Source organism: Arachis hypogaea, chromosome 19, assembly GCF_003086295.3.
Source record: "Arachis hypogaea cultivar Tifrunner chromosome 19, arahy.Tifrunner.gnm2.J5K5, whole genome shotgun sequence".
Taxonomy (NCBI): domain Eukaryota; kingdom Viridiplantae; phylum Streptophyta; class Magnoliopsida; order Fabales; family Fabaceae; genus Arachis; species Arachis hypogaea.
Genome location: NC_092054.1, coordinates 111,953,944 through 111,960,571, shown reverse-complemented (window position 1 = coordinate 111,960,571; position 6,628 = coordinate 111,953,944). Strand labels below are relative to the sequence as shown.

At 35.2% G+C, this 6,628-nt stretch overlaps 1 long non-coding RNA gene across 1 annotated transcript; it reads left to right on the top strand.

Annotated features, from left to right (window-relative positions):
* Positions 1–1,871: 1,871 nt before the first annotated feature.
* On the top strand, positions 1,872–3,493 carry LOC140181996 (uncharacterized). The gene is made up of 3 exons (XR_011877758.1): positions 1,872–2,607; positions 2,772–3,002; positions 3,432–3,493. It is a non-coding gene; the product is annotated as an uncharacterized lncRNA (long non-coding RNA).
* The last annotated feature ends 3,135 nt before the right edge of the window (positions 3,494–6,628 follow it).

The following is a 6,628-nucleotide window of genomic DNA, read 5'->3' as shown; positions in this document are numbered from 1 at the left end:
GTGGGAATTTCAGATAAGCGTCTGGAGATGCTTTGTTACTTCTAAACCTCTGCTTTCCTGTTGCCTTCTTCCAACCATGCGTTACTTCCTTCCATGGCAAGCTGTAAGATCCTCTCAGTGAAAATTGTCCTCTACGGTTTCTGCACGGCTAATCAACTGTCGAATTTCTCGTCTCGGATGAAAAATACCAGGTACAGCTACCGCATGGCTAATCATCTGTCAGTTCCTGCTAGCATCGCAATAGAATCCATTGATCCTTTTGCACACTGTCACTTGCGCCCAACATTCGTAGGTTTGAAGCTCCTCACAGTCATTCCTTCCCGGATCCTACTCGGAATACCACAGACAAGGTTTAGACTTTCCGGATCCCAGGAATGACTGACAATTGGTTCTAGCCTATACCACGAAGATACTAATCTCACGGACTCGGTCCGTGTATTAGATATCCAAGAGAGTATACTCCAGCTGTCATCCAATGACTACGTTGAACATCATGTAGACTGCTTTGTAGTTGTCAGGCACGCGATCTTGGCTAAGCGAGTAACGAAGATTGGGTGATTGTCACGGGTCACCCCTTCATTCTGACTTAACTAAATTAAGTACGAGAATATATCTTGGAGAAGAAGTAGGCATGAATTGAATAGAAAATAGTAGTAATTACATTAATTCATGAAGAACAGCAGAGCTCCACACCTTAATCTATGTGGTGTAGAAACTCCTCCGTAGAAAATACATAAGTGAAAGAGGTCTAGGCATGGCCATGAGGCCAGCCTCCAAACATGAACAATGGTCTATGATAGCATAAAAATGATCAAAGATATAAAATAGATCTCTAAAAGTAGTTTTTATACTCAACTAGTAACCTAGGTTTACAGAAAATGAGTAACTAAGTGCAGATAGTGCAGAAATCCACTTCCGGGGCCCACTTGGTGTGTGCTTGGGCTGAGCATTGAGCTTTACACGTACATAGGCTGTTCCTAGAGTTAAACACCAGCTTTGGTGCTAGTTTGGGCGTTTAACTCCAATTCTGGTGCCAGTTTGGGCGTTTTACGCCAAGATGTTTTAGGCTGGCTTTGGATGCCAGTTTGGGCCATCAAATCTCGGGCAAAGTATGAAGTATTATATATTGCTAGAAAGCCCAGGATGTCTACTTTCCAAAGCAATTGAGATCACGCCAATTGGGCTTCTATAGCTCCATAAAATTAACTTCGAGTGCAGGGAGGTCAGAATCCAATAGTATCTGCAGTCCTTTTTCAGCATCTGAATTAGATTTTTACTCAGGTCCCTCAATTTCAGCCAGAAAATACCTGAAATCACAGAAAAACACACAAACTCATAGTAAAGTCCAGAAATGTGATTTTTGAATAAAAACTAATAAAAATATAATAAAAAGTAACTAAATCATACTAAAAACTATGTAAAAACAATGCCAAAAAGGGTATAAATTATCTGCTCATCAGTTGATTTTTTGGATTCTCTATTTCTTTGAAATTTTAGCACTTCAACTATGATCATTGATTGATTTTTAGCTGAATGCTCTCAATTTTTACTTGTCATTTGTCTGCATTCATTCACTTGTTATGGTGTGCAATATTCTCTTCCTTGCATGTGTTTACTATTTTATTATTAGAATTCTATACAAATCTGTGATCTTTATTATGCACCTAGAACCTAGAATTTTGGAATACCCTCTTGTTGTGAGGCTGAGGCACTGAGGCTTTCTTTTTGTTTTGCATCTGTCTAGCCCCTGCTCGTGTTCTAATATCTTATAATTAGTATGCTATCAACACTAAACAAAAAATATATTGGTTGCCTTTCTTTTCCCACCAAAAGACCTATTATATTTTGTTCTCTCTCATTCTCTTTTGTGCTTATCAGGAAAAATATGATAAACAATATGAACACTCAGAGGAGTTCCAGAAAGAGCTCAAAATCAAGGTTCGTGAACTATTAACTGAACAAGAATGGAGGAGAAGAAAAATGCAAATGAGAGTATGCTCTAACTTAAGAACAAATGGGTATTAATGACTAGTCGAACTATCTTGTGGTTATTACTGGCGGATGGAACATTATCAATATGGCATTTGCAGTTTGTGGGAGTACACAAACATTGTCATGAATTTCCTCTCTGGATCCAGTAAGTTAAATGGAAGTAAAACTTTTGCCTGGCTTTAATACTTTGATGTTATTATCACTAGCAGGTCATGTTCTTTTCCAAGGATCTATATTCTTTTATGCTATCTGCTACATGATGCTTTGATTGTCTGAGTGTATTTTATGTTGTCCTAATTTAGACTCTTAAAATATTTAATTTATAAGTACTTATTGCATAGTTGTTGAGGATTTGAATGTACTACTTCTTATTATTTCTACTACTATTTTAGTTTATGATATATTTTGGGGTTGAAATTTTATTTTAAAGAATTGTAACAGGTTAGATTGTATCACAATGAGATTCTTGTTTTTTTTTTTTTTGGGAAGAGTTAAGAAAGGCTTGAACAATTTCTAATACATTGACATTTTTGTATGACATAGATCTTCAAGTATTTACATTCCCTTGATGTTGAAGATTTCAAAGATATGAAGTTGGGCTACTCAATCACCTTTGTAAGATTCTTCTCTCATTTTTTCCTATTTTTTTATATCTATTTTGTTTAATGATAGGATCAATTTTTCTATTTCCTCTCAATTTTGTTTATTTTCTGTCTTGATTCTAATAATGAAAAAATTATAACCTTTTCACAATTTTAAAGAGAATCCTTATTTTAAAGGTACCAAGTTGACTAAAACTTTCATTCTTTGAGGAAGAGGGAACCTCAAAGATTACTAGAACTACCATCAAGTGGAAGGAGGTCATGGTACATGCTTATAATTGTATTCTTTTGACTTCTTTCGCTTTTTCTTTTTCTGCAGTGATGGTTATAACATATTTTTTTATTTTGAAGGGTGTTGTTAATGGAGTTAACCATGAGACAAAAGGAAACAAATGCGCACTTGCTGAGGTGAGGTAGTTCTCTTACTAAAATGTGACATTTTGTGAGTGGAAAGTTGTGAATATGATTGGTTAGACATTAATGCAACTTGCAAGATTTGGAAAACTATATCGTAAAATGCTTGTGATCATTATTAAACTTTGTTTCACACGTGATAAGGTTTGAAGTTATGTATTATGTATATCACCGTGGCTCGACACTTCATATGAGTAAGGTTAAAGGTAAGGGCTTATAGCACCAAGTCCTAAGTTCAGAAGTGAATATTCTAATATGTATTGTTTTCCATCGATTAATACTAATATTAATAACAAATAGTATCCTTGTATCGTGTAGTCAGCCATTTTAAACAAAAATAGTACTTGAATGCGTAATTCTTAGTTTATATGAATAAAACATGTTTTATTATTTATTTATTTTTTTGTTTGAATTTCATTTCAGTTACCCCAGACACTGATAAACACATGTTGGCAACACAAACAGGTCTTTCGCAAAACCAGGTAGGGGATTATTCCTTTCAAATTCATCATTTTATTTGTTGATTTTTTATATATCTAGTTCATTGAATTTGTAATCTATAATGTTCATATAGTAGCTTTTTTGAAAGGGGGTCTATTTCATCATATGATAGCTTTAAACAATGTCATAAAGTAAGCATTTTTATTTTCATATTTTCATCCCATGCAAGGGAATGGGACCAGTCAGTATAAATACTTGTTACTATGTAACGAAAAATGAGTACAAGAAACATTCTCTTTAGTTTTTACTAATAGAAGATACTCTAAATATGTAACAAACTGATTAATGTAGGTGTCAAATTGGTTCATAAATGCTCGAGTCCGAGTGTGAAAGCCATTGGTTGAGGAAATACACATGCTTGAAACAAAAAACACAAGTGCCAACAAGAACAACAACAACAATCACCCTAGTACTGAAAATGAGAGAGCTTGTGTTAATAAAGATGGTTCCAGTAGCCAACAGCATAGAGTAATGGAGGGGACTCAAAGCAAGTTCAACATGCATTCTTTGATTCCTGAGAACCAACAACAGTCTCACCAAAGTATGGAACTTGAAATGGAGTTAACAAGCAATGAAGAACAATGGAGCCGAGAGAAGAGGTCTAAATTGGAATGTGAGATGAGTTCAACAAGCATTATTAAGTAGTTTAGCTAATAACTGCACTATTTTGCTTTGCAGTTAGAACAAGAAATTATGATAAAAGAGGTTAAAGTATGCTTTTTTTATTCTTTGTCAAAATTTTTATTTTGTCTTAAATTGTGAAATGGCTTCATGAATTTATTCATGTGCATGAACTGGTGATATAATCTTATTTTTTATTTTAAGGGAAGGTTATGCTAGCAAGTCATTTACATTCGCTTTGTATGTGATATAATCATGTCGCATTCTTTTAAAAAAACCACATAAATTTGTGGTGGTTTTGGACCGCCGCAGATTTTTTTTAAATCCAATGACCAAATAACGGCGGTTCTGAAACTGCCACAAAATCAATCATTTGATTTGCTGCGGTTGTGCCAACGGTTTCTCAAAACCGTCGCAAAATCAAATCTCCACCCCCTAATAGGTCACGCTTGTAGAACCGGTGGAATTTCGTTTGCGGCGGTTAAAAACGGCCGCAAATTCCTAAAAAAACCGCCGCTATTTGGCGTGTCTCTTGTAGTGTAAACAAAAACCATAAATCAGGGTGGTTCTCTAATAAAGTAAAACCAGAATAGATTCAAAATTTAGAAGTTTTAATTTGAAAATATAAATGTGAAATTTGATTTCAGTGAATTTTTCTAAGTTGGAAAATGTATTTTCTTTCGAAAAGTTTCTATGAAAATGCGTCCTGACGCTTAAGCTGGCAGTACCGGCGCTAGTCTATCCAGTACCGCGTAGTTTGGAAAATAATATTTTGAAAAGTGATTTATTGTTTTGAAAGGATAAAAATAATTTAGAATCGAAAACCAGACACTAATCTTAAAGGTTTTGGCCCAAAGTGGGCAAAATGGACCAAAAACGCCAATGGGTTGGACCGGGCCCAAGGTCCAACATATATAAGCTCCTTTAATGAGCTTTTCAGCTCATTTGCTCCCCAAAAAGAGAAAGGGGCGCTGGTAAGAGGGAAGGGAGGAAGAAGAGAGAGTGCACTATTCACCTCCATCTTCCGGGAGCCATAACTTTTGATCCGGAGCTCCGATTGACGAGCTGTTTATAGCCACGTGAAGCTCTCGACGAGCTCTACATTTTTATCTAAGCAAACCGGGTAAGAAATCGTGTCTCACTTCCCAGTTTTGTGCCCTAGGTTCTGCGCATTTTTATGTTTGGTTTTTGAGTAGATTTTGTGGTTTTGTTTATTTAGGTGATCTCTAGTAGCGGGTAATTGTTGAATTTTATCCCTACTCACATTGGGTAAGGTAAGGTTTTACTAAATCCTTGTGTTTAGTTACTTTGTGTATCTTAGATTTTTTATGTTGGTATATATATGTGTTGTTAGTTTGAGCTTTGGTGTTTGTTGGAGTTGGTTGAGGCCTTGGATCAAGCTTGGTGGCTTCATTTTGGTGTTTGGTGTGTTTGGGAATCGGCCAAGGTATGGTTTCAGTTTTTTTTATGTAATATGTAATGTTTCTGGACACTTAGGCTAGTTGACCCTAAGATAGGATTGAATGTTGTTGGTGGATGAATAATTATATGTGAATTGATGTAATTGTTGGTTGTGTGGGATTAGTGTGGTTGATGATGATTGTTGGAGATTTTTGGTATTGATGAGTATTCATGGTTATTAATTATATGGGTTAATATTGAGGATTATGAGAATTTAAGGTAATGAGTTAATGTAAAATGTTGTTGTGGTTTGGAATAAAGGATATTGATGATTATGATGCGTAAGGATGTATGTTGATAATTTATGATGAATATTGATGTTGTTGGTGTTAATTATATATTTTGATATTGGTTGATGTTGGTGAGTGTGTATGTTGAGTGTGGTAATACAAATGTGGATATGATTGATAATGTTGAGGTTAAGTGATGAGGATTTGAAGTGGTTGTTGATGTTTGTTTGTTGGTTAAAGATTATTTATGATGATGTTGGATGTTGATCATTAAGGAATTTGATGGTACTAAGACCTTGAGTAGTGTAATTGGGATATTGTGGATGGTTGAGTTGAAAAAGGAAGGGTATGGGCTTTTAGGTTGTTTGGTATTGTTGGGTTGTGATTAGTTTGGTTTTGAAATAAGAGTTTTGGTAAAAGTAAGTTTTTAAGGTTTTTGGTAAAAACAAATTTTTGGTGAACTTTGACGGATCATAACTGGAGCCTCGGTTTTTGAAAATTGCTGAAATTTATTTTAAATTAAATTCATTGAAAACTCTTCAAATTGATATAAAGTTTGTAAAATTTGGATTTTTGTAGAGGAAGTTATGATCATTCAAAGTTGGTGTTGAAAATCTGAAATTCTGCAAAGTTGCAGAATTTCAGGATTTCTGATATGTGCACACGCACAGCCTTGTGCGCACGCACAACCTTGCGAAAATGTTATTCTATGCAGACACACAGACCTGTGCGTATGCACAGGCAGGGAAAAGGACTCTAGTAGCAGCGCTAGCATAGGTTGTGTGTGCGCACATCAATGAAGACTTA